This window comes from Schistocerca gregaria, chromosome X (genome assembly GCF_023897955.1).
Source record: "Schistocerca gregaria isolate iqSchGreg1 chromosome X, iqSchGreg1.2, whole genome shotgun sequence".
Classification (NCBI taxonomy): domain Eukaryota; kingdom Metazoa; phylum Arthropoda; class Insecta; order Orthoptera; family Acrididae; genus Schistocerca; species Schistocerca gregaria.
The window spans coordinates 217,788,930-217,805,109 of NC_064931.1; positions in this window are offsets into that span (position 1 = coordinate 217,788,930).

The following is a 16,180-nucleotide window of genomic DNA, read 5'->3' on the forward strand; positions in this document are numbered from 1 at the left end:
CAGGACACTTAGAAGATGCAACAAGTCCACTAAAGAGACAGCTTACACTACACTTGTTCGTCCTCTGTTAGAATATTGCTGCGCGGTGTGGGGCCCTTACCAGGTGGGATTGACGGAGGACATCGAAAGGGTGCAAAAAAGGTCAGCTTGTTTTGTATTATCATGTAATAGGGGAGAGAGTGTGCCAGATATGATATGCGAATTGGGATGGAAGTCATTAAAGCAAAGTCGTTTTTCGTCGCGGCGAGATCTATTTACAAAATTTCAGTCACCAACTTTCTCTTCCGAATGTGAAAATATTTTGTTGAGCCCAACCTACATAAGTAGGAATGATCATCAAAATAAAATAAGAGAAATCAGAGCTCGAACAGAAAGGGTTAGGTGTTCGTTTTTCCCACGCTCTGTTTGGGAGTGGAATGGTAGAGAGCTAGTATGATTGTGGTTCGATGAACCCTTTGCCAAGCACTTAAATGTGAATTGCAGAGTAGTCATGTAGCTGTAGATGTAGATGTAGATTTCCAGAATACACTGGGGGACTCTGCTCCTTCATATTCAACTGTTGCCAAGTGGACAAATGAATTTAAATATATTCAGGAGAGCTTAGATTATGATCCGCGCAGTGGTCGCCCAAGATGTGTCACTACTCCAGAAATCATTGCAAAAGTGCACAAAATGGTCATGGAGGAATGCCGATTGAAGGTGCATGAAGTTACTTATGCCTGCCAGATGTCATCTGAAAGGGTATATCACATTTTAACTGAAGAATTAGAAATAAAAAAATTATCTGCAAGATGGGTTCTGCGACTTTTGACGCTGGATCAGAAACACGTGAGAAATGAACAAGATTTTTTGCGCCAGTTTGTGACCACAGATGAAATGTAGGTGCATTACTGTACCCCAGAGACAAAAGAAGAGTCAAAGCAGTGGAAACATGCTAATTCACCACCATCAAAGAAAGCAAAGACAATTCCTTCAGCAGGAAAGGTAATGGCATCAGTGTTGTGAGATGCGAAGGGAGTTCTGTTTGTAGATTATCTTCCCACTGGGCAAACAATTACTGGAGAATACTGTGCTAACCTCCTGACAAATTGCAACAAAAGATACATGAAAAAAGGCCAGGTTTAGCGTGGAAGAAAGTCATCTTCCATCGAGACATTGCACGCCCGCACACATGTGCCGTCGCCATGGCAAAATTACACCAACTAAGGTACGAATTGTTGCCACACTCACCTTATTCACCTGATATGGCTCCATCAGACTTCCATCTCTTCCCAAAACTGAAAATTTTTCTTGGTGGAAGAAGATTCACTTCAATCGAAGTATTGATAGCCGGATTTGACAACTATTTTGCAGGCCTGAAGGAAACTCATTTTGAAGATGGGATCAAGCCACTGGTACATCATTGGACCAAGTGCATTAATCTACAAAGAGCCTACATTGAAAAATAAAAAAAAATTCAGTGCTAAAGTACTTTTTTTTTTTTTTTCTATTCCGTTCCGAGAGCTTTTCAAATCATCCTTGTAGGTGACAAAACTGTCAAATCCCATACTGAGATGCATCCAGCATAAATGTCAACTGCAGGTCTGTGTATATGGCATCAAGTATTGTGCTGTTTTTAGGCAGTCTTTGAGGCATTGAAAAGCTTAATGGCAGGAAACTGACCACATAAAGTTGACTACCTTTTTCTGCAGTTGATCGAGCAGGTACATGATCTTCACTTCTTAGGCAACAAACTTTGCATAGTAAGTGATCTTGCTCAGAGTGGACTGTAATTGTTTGAGGTTAGTGGTGACTTGTTATTATTATTATTATTATTATTATTATTGTATCTGTGTGGTTACGTGTGGGCGTAATACATTGCTACTAAGAATGGCCCCAGGTATTTAACAGTGTGTATGAAAAAAATGTGCATGCCTAATTGACAGCCTTAACCATTTTCTGAGAGGCACTTGAAAAGAGATTCAATTCTGGTGTTCCACAAGCCTTGCTCCTGTTATAATGGTATTGTCTATGCAGTATGAAACACCTTCAATCAATTGTTGCAAGTATTTCTGGGATTGAGGGGGGGGGGGGGGTGTCATTGGCAACCCCTAAGAGTAAATGAGTTTACTTGTAAAAGCTTATTTGTGTATTTAAAACCAGAAATTGTTTTGATTAACTATCTAATGGAAGCTTTAGATGAACATCTTTTAAACAGATTTTTGAAAAATATTGGCCTCCAGCTAGTTTCATTTAACAAATCTTCTGGGCACAGCATACAATAGAGATCAATGTTGGGCTGAGTACCGATAGCTGCCTTAAAATTGCCACAAATGGATCAAGACCTTTTATGTGTTTTAATGATAATCATAGGTGTCACCCAGTCTCCAACTAGCTTCACTAACAAATCTTCTGGAAACTGCATAGAATAGAGATTACTGTTAGGCAGGGTATTGATAGTTGCCTTAATATTGACACAAATGGATCAAGACCCTTTATATGTTTTAATGATAATTCTAGCTGTCACCCAGTGACTAGTTGAGACTAGTGAAATGATACGTAGTTCCTAAAGCCATGTAAACTTGATCTGAACAGCATCTCTAACGTCAAATGATAGTGAGTGAGCCCTACAAAATGTTGGTACCATTGATGATTTCATAGAGATATGACCAGTAACATTATTTGCACAATCTAGCCATGGTTCAAATATTTCTTTGTATATACTGAAAAGAAAATTGAGGTCATAAAATAGCACTACTTTGGATGCTAAATTTGTGTGGTCTACTATTTTGAAACCAAATCACATAAATGCATCTAAGTCAAAAATATATACAGCATTAGGTGACTTCACTACAAAGAAAGTTAATACATGCTCAAAGTTTTTGTACTTAGATGTAAATGGCAATTCTACGAGGAGAGGAATTGTCTTTTAGCAGTGTGACATGACCCATCACTGAACCCTTTGCAGTGAAGGTGAGTCGAACTGCTGATACATGTCTTCTTTGTTTAATGACATGGCAGACATATTAAGAGAAAACATCAACTTCTGTAGTGTTGATGGGACTGCCTGGTCAGCTGCTTTCACTGCATGGTGTGATGTTCTCTCTTCAGCAGGAGACCAGTGAGCATCTGGTTGACACACAGCTACCTGAATTTGGCACATGTCAAACACTGACACCTAAGCTAGTACTATGGACCCGAAGTTTCGTGAATTTTGGTACCTAACTGTAGCAACAGCGCCAGGAACAGCAAACTGCTGCAGTCTGGACATGAATGGAACTTTGTTGCATGCATGTTGAATGCTTTGTGAAGTGAGGAAGGCATTTTTGACTCACTCATTTAGTATTAAGAATAGCTTTACATAGCACTGAGGGGCAATCAAGAAGATTGTTGTACTTAATACTCTCATGTGACAGCAGCAACCTCTAGGACCATGAGCTTGGGTGAGACTTAAGGACATAGAAAGAAGATGGTTAATCAAGATCATCAGCTGGCTGTTGCTTGCAACAGCAACTACTTATGACCCTTGAATTTTGTTACCCTGCAAGTTGGCACCCCAGACTTTCCGTGTTGTTTGTGACACTGATGAAATTGTATCCTATCTGCAACAAAATGCATCTGATGACTGAAGCATTCAGTTAATAGAGCACACAGTTCACCAAAAGATAAATCAGTAGGGTTTGAGAGGGGTGAATTGCTATAATGGAAGAGTAATACTCTGTTTTGCTTATTGGAAATTCTATAAGCAAGACAATACATTTCAAAATGTTGGAGGTGTACCCATAGTTGTCTGAAGCCTCATCAAAGCAGGCAAACAGCAGTAGTACTGTAGTTCCGACCAGCCCTGGATCTACAATATTCCTGAACCGAGGCAAAAACTTAATAGTGGTGTCCCCCCCCCCCCCCCTCCCTCCCTTGGGCATTTGAGGTGGTATGTCAAGAATTTAAAAAATTGATTTTTCATAAATATTTTCATTTTGTAGTGCACATCTTTCTGAAGAATTTGATGTATAAAATATATATGTACGAGGAAATGTAAGACATGTTATTTAGTCTTAAGTATGCCAAAGTGTGGTGCCACTCCTCTTCACACAAGATTCTCCTATCTCACGTCACTGTATTTTGCTCTGTGGAATTGAAATATGTATATGTTGCAAGGGTAGCCATCAAACCTATATTCAGGACAGTGGAAATTAAAATGTCCTCTGGTGCCTCTCCTGCTCCCAGTCAGCCAGTTTGACATCCTACCCCTCTAAAAAAAACTCTCAATTAATACTGTATGGGATTATTTGTGAATGGGAGAATAAGAACTCTTCAGAAAATTTGTGCTCTTTGTTGCCTATTAGCTAATAACTTCCTCTTTTGTGTGACATAAAACTAAATAAATAAAACATAAAAGCAGTAAAGACAAAAGACATGCAAGACAGTACACATTTCTTCAACCCTTAGGTCACAGCATTTTTTTCTCTATAAACATGCTGAAGCTTTACCCAGTGTGCTTTCCTTTCTCATTAAAGTTTTCCAAATATTTCGCTATATGAAAAATCAAAATGTTGTCTAATACTGAAAAGGTTGTTAATAAGGATAGTACTCAAGAATGATATGGTTTCTTGGTTTGATTATGCCTATCTTGTCACTATCTGCTAGATAAAACAACTAGGCCTTTCTAATGTGGCAGCAATTGTAATGCACGCCATTTACATAAATAATACAACAAAATATAATTCATGAAGTACAAATATCAGAAGCCTATAAGGCTTACCACAAGCAAAAAGTTTTATGTAAGGCAATACTTTCATATTTAATTCATATGTTCCAGTTTCTCAAGCATCAGATTGAAAAGCAGTAGTAGTATGAGATTTTTATACAAACTTGGAATCATCAAATAATCTGTGCAATGTCCCCATTTATTCTCCTTCCTCATTCTAACAAACAATCTTGTCATCACCAATTCTTTAACTATTCCTACCATTGTCAAATTCAGGAGGACAATGGTTCAAACCTGCTTCTAACCATCATAATTTAGGTTTTCTGTCATTTCCCTAACTCACTTCAGGCAAATGTTGGGATAGTTCCTTTGAAAGGGCAAGGCTGACTTCCTTCCCTAATCTGATGGGACCAATGACCTTGCTGTTTGATCCCCTGCCCCAAATCAATCAACCAACCAAAACTTATTCTTCAGTTAACTTCACTAACCCTACCAGAACTCACGGGTTCTGTTATCCCACATTTATTCTTCAGTTAGACATTATTGCATGTTGATACAATGCATTTTCTGCGCTATTCCAAGAACAGAACTTAAGCGGCTGCTGACCAGAGACTGTACAACTGACCCTTAGTAGTTTAGCGTCATGGAAAAAATTTTCTGTCCAAATTTCATTTCCTTAAATACACTGAGAAGATAATATGTATTCTTTCTTACCTGTTATTCCTATTAGTCATTTGTTTCCACTCTGGTAGTCTGGATCTATGGATTTCAGTAGTAATTATATCAATGCTTATCATTGGCACACCCAATCAACCACATAAAAAACAGCGATTTGCATTCACTTGTTCGGGTTTATTTGGCTTAGCTCCTATAGCCAAGTCCCCTTTTGTCTGCAGGATCAACTTATGATTCATTCAGAAATCATCTTATAATGTGTTCAAAATTGTTCAAAAACCAACAAGGATGCATTTCAAAATCATATGAACAGTCGATAGACCAACATACACTGGATGCTAGGCACTTTGTGAAACAAGGCTTTTTCTTCAAGAATATGAATTTGGTGCCCCCTGAAATTGCTACCTGGGGCAGATACCCTGGTTTGCGCCCTCCTCCCCTCCTCCCTAGATCTGAGCCTGGTTGCAACCTTCAACTCATGTTTTGCTGCTGTTGAGATAAGAGTTGCATGCATGATAGCAGCTTGCTGATTGTGTTGCAGTTTTTGTTGTTCCAGGTGCTGTTGCTGTTGCTACAGTGACAGTTGTAGCTGCCAAAATTCAAGAAGCTTTGTTTCCATGGTACCAGCACTGGACTGTGAATGTGTTACAAACTTCTTGATGGGATACTGCCTTGTCACAATTTCCTATGCACTCCTGATATGAAAGCATGCCATAAACAGAGCATGAATCCCTGTAAGCTGCAAATTGAATATACACCAATAGTGAAAATCAGATAGTGTAGAAAAGTGAGGTCATTGTATGCCTCATGATTTGACAGTATATTGAGCATGTCAAATAGCATGGAATGGCTTGTAATAGTGCAAGAAGCCCCTGTGATACACCTGTTCCACCTCTTGTGACTAGAGGTGGCAGCTGTCATAGTGGCAAGGGGCAACATCTCTGAGTCCCTATTGATACCTGCTGCAGGCAGAGATATTAAAGGCTGTCTGCTGAGGGGCTCCATATTCAACAATTTGCACTAAACTGTGCACATAAAAGCACTTTCACCTGCACCATCATTGTATTTTTTTATTAGATCTTCCACAGACTGACACCTATCCTGCTCTAAAGGGTGGGTGATCCCCCAACACAACATATTAGGGAACTCATGAGTGAGTGTAAAAGTTCTACAAGATCCACTCAACCAGTGGCAGTGTAGAGGTTGGTGGCTGGACTTAACATTGTAGAACAAAGAAATGTGCACATTAAGCTCAGTTCTTATCTATCATGCTGACTATATTAGTACCAGAAACACTCATAAAGTTTTAAATACCACCTGAAATGTTAAAGAAAACAGATTATGCAAGCAAAGTGGAAGAGTTTTTCCAGTCAGTAGAGCTACAAAAACTACATGCAGATCCAACATCTAAACAAAATGATCAGGCTAAGCAGTTAGTAAACACAAGTGCCAACACTTTTTCCTGAATATGTTGTAAGAGAATTCTTCAAATGAATCCTAGGGCTCCACAGCTGTATAACTTACCCAAACATCACAAACAAGAAGTACCAATCCGACCAGATATATCTGCAATACTAGTACAATACTATCAGTATGATCTTGAGAAAAAACTTAACTTCACAGGAAAACATAGCATTTAGGTTCAGTAAACAAGTTAGAAGCTGTTACGATTTAAACAAATGCAAAATTAGTCTCCTTTGTTGTACACAGTTTGTTCTCTAGACTTCCAGTGAAAGACTGTGCAGATCTTGTGTTACAGTCATTGTATTTACACAATATTAATCCAGAAGAACAGCTGAGTATAATTAGTACAATGGAATGTTATTTGAATAAAAATTATTTCTGCTTTCATGGGAGCTATTATAAGCAAGTAGATGGACTGGGAAGGGGCTCGCTCTTTTGGATGCCCTTTCTAGCAAAAATGTTCATGAACAAGTGAGAAGCTGACTTTTTAAGAGTGAACCACTGGCAAAACATATTACATATTGGTACAGATGTGTCGGCAGTATTCCCTGTAAGCAGAAAGGTTCTACTAGACAACCCTAGAAGTTCTTGGAAAAATTAATCAGTGGCATATTAACATAAAGGTCAGTATGGAGTTATGGTTTCCATCATTGATTTCCTAGACATCAGCTTATAGATAGGAAATAGCAACCATAAATTTAAAATTTGGCGAAAAGACTCCTTTACTGACACATTCCCTAGCTTCCGTTCAACGTTCTCCAGCCTACAAACAATCAGCACCGTTCAACATTCTCCAGACTACACACATTCAGCATTGCATGATATGATTCGCTGTCTCTTTTCCATCCCCATTTACAAAGGAGACTATGACCAGGAACTCAATGTAATAAAAATAATAGCTACATATAATGAATTTGTTTTCAACATTATTATAAAAATTCTCAATAAAAAACTGAGTAAGCTAGAACCAGTGAACAATATAGATACACCAAAAAGTAAATGGTGCAGTTTACCTTTTATAGGTAAAACTTCAAACAGGATAAACAAACTTTTAAAGGCAAAGAGTTTTGCTTCATTTTTTTTATGTCCCACAGACATTAGGTAGATGATTCTTCAGTTCAGAAGATAAACAACTTGCCATAATGAAAAGTGTGGTTTGTAAGGTCATCTACCAAGATAGTGTCAGTCTTACTGTATTGGATAGACTAGGAGGTCAATTTGTACTAGACTCAAAGGACAACATAGAAACTGAATGTTAATTCATCCTTTGCCAGACATTGCTTAAATAAAACCCAAAACTATGTAACAGATGTGAAAGTCCTACACATGTAGGGAAAGAGAGCAAAGCTCACTCATAAATACAGTACTAGAAATTAAGAAACAGATATGCTTGTATCCCCACATTTTTTATTGAATTACCAATCTCAGTTCATTATTCGCCCCTTTAAGACAAGGCTATAACCTATTATAGGAGCAGAACCTTGGTGCCTTCATCTATGAGAGATCATGACAAAAATTCCATTCCTGTGCATATCTCTAAGGCAATTCATTATGGTAAGTACCTAAGTAACTGTGACAAAATTGTCAAGAGAGATAACTTTTATAGCTTAAGTCAAGAATCGACAGGTTAAGAAGCTGACACATTTATTTAAAAATGAATTTGAACAGTCACAACTGCAAGGAATTTCATTTTTTGTGAGGTGTGTGAACAGCACAGGTTGGGTTTCCCATGATTGGTACTCTTATAATCCATGTTGATTTCCATGAAGAAGTTTATTTCATTACACATAGGTCATTAAATTAGAACTCAGAATATGTTCGAGTAGTCTGCTGCAGATCAATGTGAGCAATATAGAGGATATACAGGGTGTTTCAAAAATGACCGGTATATTTGAAACGGCAATAAAAACTAAACGAGCAGCGATAGAAATACACCGTTTGTTGCAATATGCTTGGGACAACAGTACATTTTCAGGCGGACAAACTTTCGAAATTACAGTAGTTACAATTGTCAACAACAGATGGCGCTGCAAGTGATGTGAAAGATATAGAAGACAACGCAGTCTGTGGGTGCGCCATTCTATACGTCGTCTTTCTGCTGTAAGCGTCTGCTGCTCACAACGTGCAAGTGTGCTGTGGACAACATGGTTTATTCCTTAGAACAGAGGATTTTTCTGGTGTTGGAATTCCACCGCCTAGAACACAGTGTTGTTGCAGCAAGACGAAGTTTTCAACGGAGGTTTAATGTAACCAAAGGACCGAAAAGCGATACAATAAAGGATCTGTTTGAAAAATTTCAACGGACTGGGAATGTGACGGATGAACGTGCTGGAAAGGTAGGGCGACCGCGTACGGCAACCACAGAGGGCAACGCACAGCTAGTGCAGCAGGTGATCCAACAGCGGCCTCGGGTTTCCGTTCGCCGTGTTGCAGCTGCGGTCCAAATGATGCCATCGTCCATGTATCGTCTCATGCACCAGAGTTTACACCTCTATCCATACAAAATTCAAATGCGGCAACCCCTCAGCGCCGCTACCATTGCTGCACGAGAGACATTCGCTAACGATATAGTGCACAGGATTGATGACGGCGATATGCATGTGGGCAGCATTTGGTTTACTGACTAAGCTTATTTTTACCTGGACGGCTTCGTCAATAAACAGAACTGGGGCATATGGAGAACCGAAAAACCACATGTTGCAGTACCATCGTCCCTGCATCCTCAAAAAGTACTGGTCTGGGCCGCCATTTCTTCCAAGGGAATCATTGGCCCATTTTTCAGATCCGAAACAATTACTGCATCACGCTATCTGGACATTCTTCGTGAATTTGTGGTGGTACAAACTGCCTTAGATGACACTGCGAACACCTCGTGGTTTATGGAAGATGGTGCCCGGCCACATCGCACGGCCGACATCTTTAATTTCCTGAATGAATATTTCGATGATCGTGTGATTGCTTTGGGCTATCCGAAACATACAGGAGGCGGCGTGGATTGGCCTCCCTATTTGCCAGACATGAACCCCTGTGAGTTCTTTCTGTGGGAACACTTGAAAGACCAGGTGTACCGCCAGAATCCAGAAACAATTGAACAGCTGAAGCAGTACATCTCATCTGCATGTGAAGCCATTCCGCCAGACACGTTGTCAAAGGTTTCGGGTAATTTTATTCAGAGACTACACCATATTATTGCTACGCATGGTGGATATGTGGAAAATATCGTACTATAGAGTTTCCCAGACCGCAGCGCCATCTGTTGTTGACAATTGTAACTACTGTAATTTCGAAAGTTTGTCTGCCTGAAAATGTACTGTTGTCCCAAGCATATTGCAACAAACGGTGTATTTCTATCGCTGCTCGTTTAGTTTGTATTGCCGTTTCAAATATACCGGTCATTTTTGAAACACCCTGTATCTGTGAATCCATCCTACTTTATTTTCTGTAGGTGGATGTGACTTGTTCTCTTTTTCCAGTCAATTGTAACAGCTCATTGCTCAAATGACTCATGGTAAACTATGGTTAAGTGGAGAGCTAATTTGGTCATGGATTGTGTGTAGAAACCAACAGGGTCCCGATTGGATCCTGGAGCACTGTTGTGGTGTAGAGATATGTACTCCCTGATGCACTAGACTTGCATCCAGGAGGCCCAGGTTCAACCTATGAGCTGGTCACCCAGATTTGGTTTTTCTATGGTTTCCCAGTTCACTCTATGTGAATGCTGGGATGGTTGCTTGAAAAGGACACAGTGACTTGCTTCGTCTCCAATAATAAAAATTCCAGGCAAAGCTCTGTCTCTAATGACCTTAGCTGTCTGTGAGATATAAAACACTAAACTTATTTCCTTACTTCTATTATAGCAGATGATCAATGGTCCTACAAAGCAGAAACCATGTGTGTGTTGTCAGTACTGAACAAGCTGAAAATTATTTTCCATGTACTTCTCTTCATGTCAGTCATTGTGCTGCTTCCCCAATGCTGGAAAGACACACATTACCAAGAAGTATGTGAGTTCTCTCTCTCTCTCTCTCTCTCTCTCTCTCTCTCTCTCTCTCTCTCTCTCTCTCTTTTTCCCTTTAGAATGATTCCTCAGCACAACTTACACTGCTACACCCTTACAAGTTTCTCAGGCTGTTTCTGACCACCCATATGTATTTGTAAACAGGGTGTAATTGGTATAAGTGCAGATATTTTTATTGGTGACTGAGAACAGTGTACTGAACATTACATCAGTATTTACTTCATTTGCATGCTAATGATTGTAGCTTTTACATTGGTAGTACCTCCAATTACATGTGGCAAGAGCAAGCCATTTTTTCTTGTGCTGCACATATTAGGTGTTGAAGTACGGACACCTGGATCCAAAATAGTTAGCCTATACTGCAGGCATAACCCACTTAGTGGTGCAGTTATGACTGACAGAAAATGTCAGGTAGTAAACTGTGTGATGAGTTTGAGGGAAGAATGTTTGATGCAGAGAAAAAATGACCAACACACTAGTATGTTCATTAGCATTAATTAGCATTGAAGTTAGCCAATCAGGCCGTTTCACGTGCAGATTCAAGTGTCCCACCAGAGACAGTGTTGCCAGATGTGTTCTTTGTTTTGTTTCCTAAAACCAAACAAGTGAGCAATACAAAAACTTGAGATGGGACAGTAGTAAAAATTGAACCTAAGCCAAACCACATATAAAAAATATACATGTAATGCTCTAAAGAATTATGAGAACACAACTTTGGGCATCTGTCATACTCCACTGAGCAATAATTGAGGACTGAATGGCTTGCCAGATTCCAAATAATACCTTTATCTTCCACAAATTAAGTACAAAACATAACGTCATTATACTCTTTGATCATTTACATAAAAAGGAGTGAAGTGTCTAACAGATAATAAAGTGGAAACAATCTCTTACAGAGAAGTTGACAGCAAGCAGGCACTTTTTCTAACACTTGTTTATTTATTTAAATACCACTGTTACTGGTTTGATACTGATAGGTTCATCATCAAATGGCTCGTTCACATTAAGATACATTTTACATTACCTTTCAATTTTTGTTCTACCAGGTGATGAAATTTCCTCGGGGTGATAGTGCTGTTGAAAAGTCCATGCCATTACATTCCAGTGCTGACTGCTTGTGTTCATGCTGCAGTGAAGACTGTATGAAGCACTTTCTTTATATATATTTGTACACATAATCTAAAGCACCACTCACACACCAAGAAGTTTCACCACTTGAAAGTGTTGAACATGAACAAACCATCTGGTGATGAACCGTCAGTTTGAAACTAGTAATGGTGTTATCTAAATAAATAAATAGCATTATAAAAGGTGAATGGTTGTTGTTATCTTCTCTGTGAGAGTCACCTTATATTTTGTACACAGCCATGGACTCAGAATGTCTGTTTTCAACAAAATAGCAGGAAATAATCATTCATCCTGTCAACCTAGGTGTTTTTCTTTGGACTTTCAGAGCTTCAGTAATGTCTCTACCATCCATGAGCATTTATCACTGCCTAACATCTATGTGGCATGCTCCTTATATGTCTACAGTCTCACCCTGTGATATCTGTTCCCATTCTTCAATGAGAGCTCATGAGAATGCTTGCAGAATCTTTGGTGCAAGACAATGACCACAAATATGTCTGCCAATCAGGTCCCACATATGCTGAATGAGGGTTAGGTCAGGACTCACCACTGGCCATTCCATTACTTCAATGACCAAGCTTTGTAAGTCATCCCTGCTGATGCCTGCCATGTGGTCCCTTGCATTAGAAGGTATTCAAGGCCACACATTATGCAGCATCCACCTCATGATCCAAAAGGATCTGTTCGATGTACTGCCTGGTGGTAAGGCAAACATGGGCATGGAAAACAGTATTCCATTTGAGTCCATAGACGTATCATGGCACTGAACAGATATTTGAATGTTGTGCTGGGGCAGTTGAATTTAGTGAAACTGAACTTCTAATTGTTGTTTATACGTCCCCTAACTCTGACTTTAGAGCATTACTGCTCAAGCTGAAGAGGGTTCTTGGTTCACTTTATAGGAAGTACTTAAAATTAGTTATATGTGGCGACTTCAATATTAATTTTGTATATGATTTTGCAAGAAAAAGGATGTTGGTAGATCTCCTAAACTCACATCTACATCTACATGATCTGACTGAGACTGTATTTTTCCAGCTAGGGTGCAGAGGAACAGTAGCACAGCCATAGATAATATTTTTATTCATTCTTCATTACTAGATGGGCGTTCTGTTAGTAAAAGGCTGAATGGCCTTCCAGACCATGATGCACAAATTCTAACACTAAAAGGCTTTTGTACTCAAACAAATGTCACATATAATTACAAACTATGTAGGAAAGCCAATCCAATGGCAACAGTATGTTTTTTAAATCTCGTCAAGGTGCAAGAGTGGCAGGAAGTTTATAGTGCCGATAACGTAGATGACAGATATAATGCTTTCCTTATCACATTGCTCATGCTCTTTAAGAGTTGCTTTCTATTAGAACATTCTAAAATGGAGACTGGGTGGCTGACTAGTGAGATAAGAATATCATGTAGAACAAAGCAGGAATTATGTCAAAATGTTAGAAGTAGTCAGAATCAAGCTACAGTAGCCCATTACACACAGTATTGTAAGGTGCTTAAAATGTTATTATAAAGGCAAAGAGTATGTGGTACACTAATAGAATAGCTGATTCACAGAATAAAATTAAAACAATATGGTCAGTCGTGAAGAAAGTGTCTGGTCAGCAGCACAAGGATGATGATATATTTCCATTATTGATTAGTCAGATATACGTACAGTATTTAACAATCATTTTTTGAACATTGCTGGTGAATTAAATAAATGTTTAGTTTCTACAGGGTATCATATGACTCTCTCGCCAAATGCCTTTCCGAGATTGATGTCTCCTCTGTGATACTGACAAAGGGGGAGATTGAGTCAACAATCAACTCACTGGAGACTAAGGACTCTCATGGATATGATGAGGTACCTAGCACAATATTTAAGTACTGTACTGCACATGTTAGCCCTGTACTTAGTCATATTTGTAGTTTTTCCTTTACGAATCGTCAGTTTCCTGAATGATTAAAGTACTCAGTAGTAAAGCCACTTTATAAAAAGGGAGAAAGGGATAATGCAGACAATTTTAGACCTATTTCTATGCCATCAGTGTTTGCTAAAGTTATTGAATAGGCTATGTGTGTAAGGATAATTGATCATTTTATATCAAATGATTTGTAATCAAATGTACAGTTCGGCTTAAGAAGTTGAAGAATGCTATATTTTCTTTTCTCTGTGAGGTACTGGATTGATTTAGCAAAAGGTTTCGAAGCTAGCCCCACACACACACACACACACACACACACACACACACACACACACACACATATATATATATATATATATATATATATATATATATATATATTAAAAACAAAGATTCCAAGACTTACCAAGCGGGAAAGCGCCGGCAGACAGGCACATGAACAAAACACACAAACACACACACAGAATTCGAGCTTTCGCAACTGGCAGTTGCTTCGTCAGGAAGGAAGGAAGGAGAGGGAAAAATGAAAGGGTGTGGGTTTTAAGGGAGAGGGTAAGGAGTCATTCCAATCCCGGGAGCGGAAAGACTTCCCTTAGGGGAAAAAAAGGACAGGTGTACACTCGCACACACACACACATATCCATCCGCACATACACAGACACAAGCAGACATATTTAAAGGCAAAGAGTTAAGGGCAGAGATGTCAGTCGAGGCGGAAGTACAGAGGCAAAGAAGTTGTTGAAAGACAGGTGAGGTATGAGCGGCGGCAACTTGAAATTAGCGGAGGTTGAGGCCTGGCGGATATCGAGAAGAGAGGATATACTGAAGGGCGAGTTCCCATCTCCGGAGTTCAGATAGGTTGGTGTTGGTGGGAAGTATCCAGATAACTCGGACGGTGTAACACTGTGCCAAGATGTGCTGGCCGTGCATCAAGGCATGTTTAGCCACAGGGTGATCCTCATTACCAACAAACACTGTCTGCCTGTGTCCATTCATGCGAATGGACAGTTTGTTGCTGGTCATTCCCACATAGAAAGCATCACAGTGCAGGCAGGTCAGTTGGTAAATCACGTGGGTGCTTTCACATTTTCCGCTCCCGGGATTGGAATGACTCCTTACCCTCTCCCTTAAAACCCACACCCTTTCATTTTTCCCTCTCCTTCCTTCCTTCCTGACGAAGCAACTGCCAGTTGCGAAAGCTCGAATTCTGTGTGTGTGTTTGTGTGTTTTGTTCATGTGCCTGTCTGCCGGCGCTTTCCCGCTTGGTAAGTCTTGGAATCTTTGTTTTTAATATATTTTTCCCATGTGGAAGTTTCTTTCTGTTTTATTTACATCGTCATATATATATATATATATATATATATATATATATATATATATATATATATATATATATATATATATATATATATTAATTTAACTAAGGTTTTTGAGTGTGTTGATCATAAAATATTGCTCCAGAAATTAGGCCATTATGGAATACGGGGAGTAGCTCACAATTGGTTCACCTCTTACTTTAACAACACACAGCAAAAGGTCATTATTCACATTGTTAAGAATGGCTGTGATGTGGGGTCTGAGTGGGGTACGGCCGAATGGGGGTGCCCCAGAGATTGGCGTTGGGCCATTCCTGTTCCTTATTTATATAAAGACTAACAAAGATTATTTGGGATAAATGCATCTTTTGTACTTTGACACGTTACACATCATTACGAAAGAGTCGTGTTCATGATCCATGGAACAAGTAATATAACTAACTAACTAACTAACTAAATGATATGCCCTCTTGTATTACAGGTAATTCTAAAATATTTCTGTTTGCTGATGACACTAGCTTGGTAGAAAGGGATGTTGTTTGCAACATTGACTCAGTTTCAAATAATGCAGTTCTTGACATAAGTTCATGGTTTGTACAAAATAAAATAATGCTAAATCACAGTAAGACTCAGTTTTTACAGTTTCTAACACACAATTCAACAAAACCTGACATTTTAATTTCACAGAATGGACATATGATTAGCGAAACTGAACAGTTCAAATTTCTAGGTGTTCAGATAGATAGTAAACTGTTGTGGAAAGCCCATGTTCCCAATCTTGTTTAAAGACTTAATGCTACCATTTTTACTATATTCCAAGACTTACCAAGCGGGAAAGCGCCGGTAGACAGGCACAATAAATAAAACACACACACACACACACACACACACACACACACACACACACACACCACACAGAAAATGTCTGCTTGTGTCTGTGTATGTGCGCATGGATATGTGTGTGTGTGCGAGCTTATT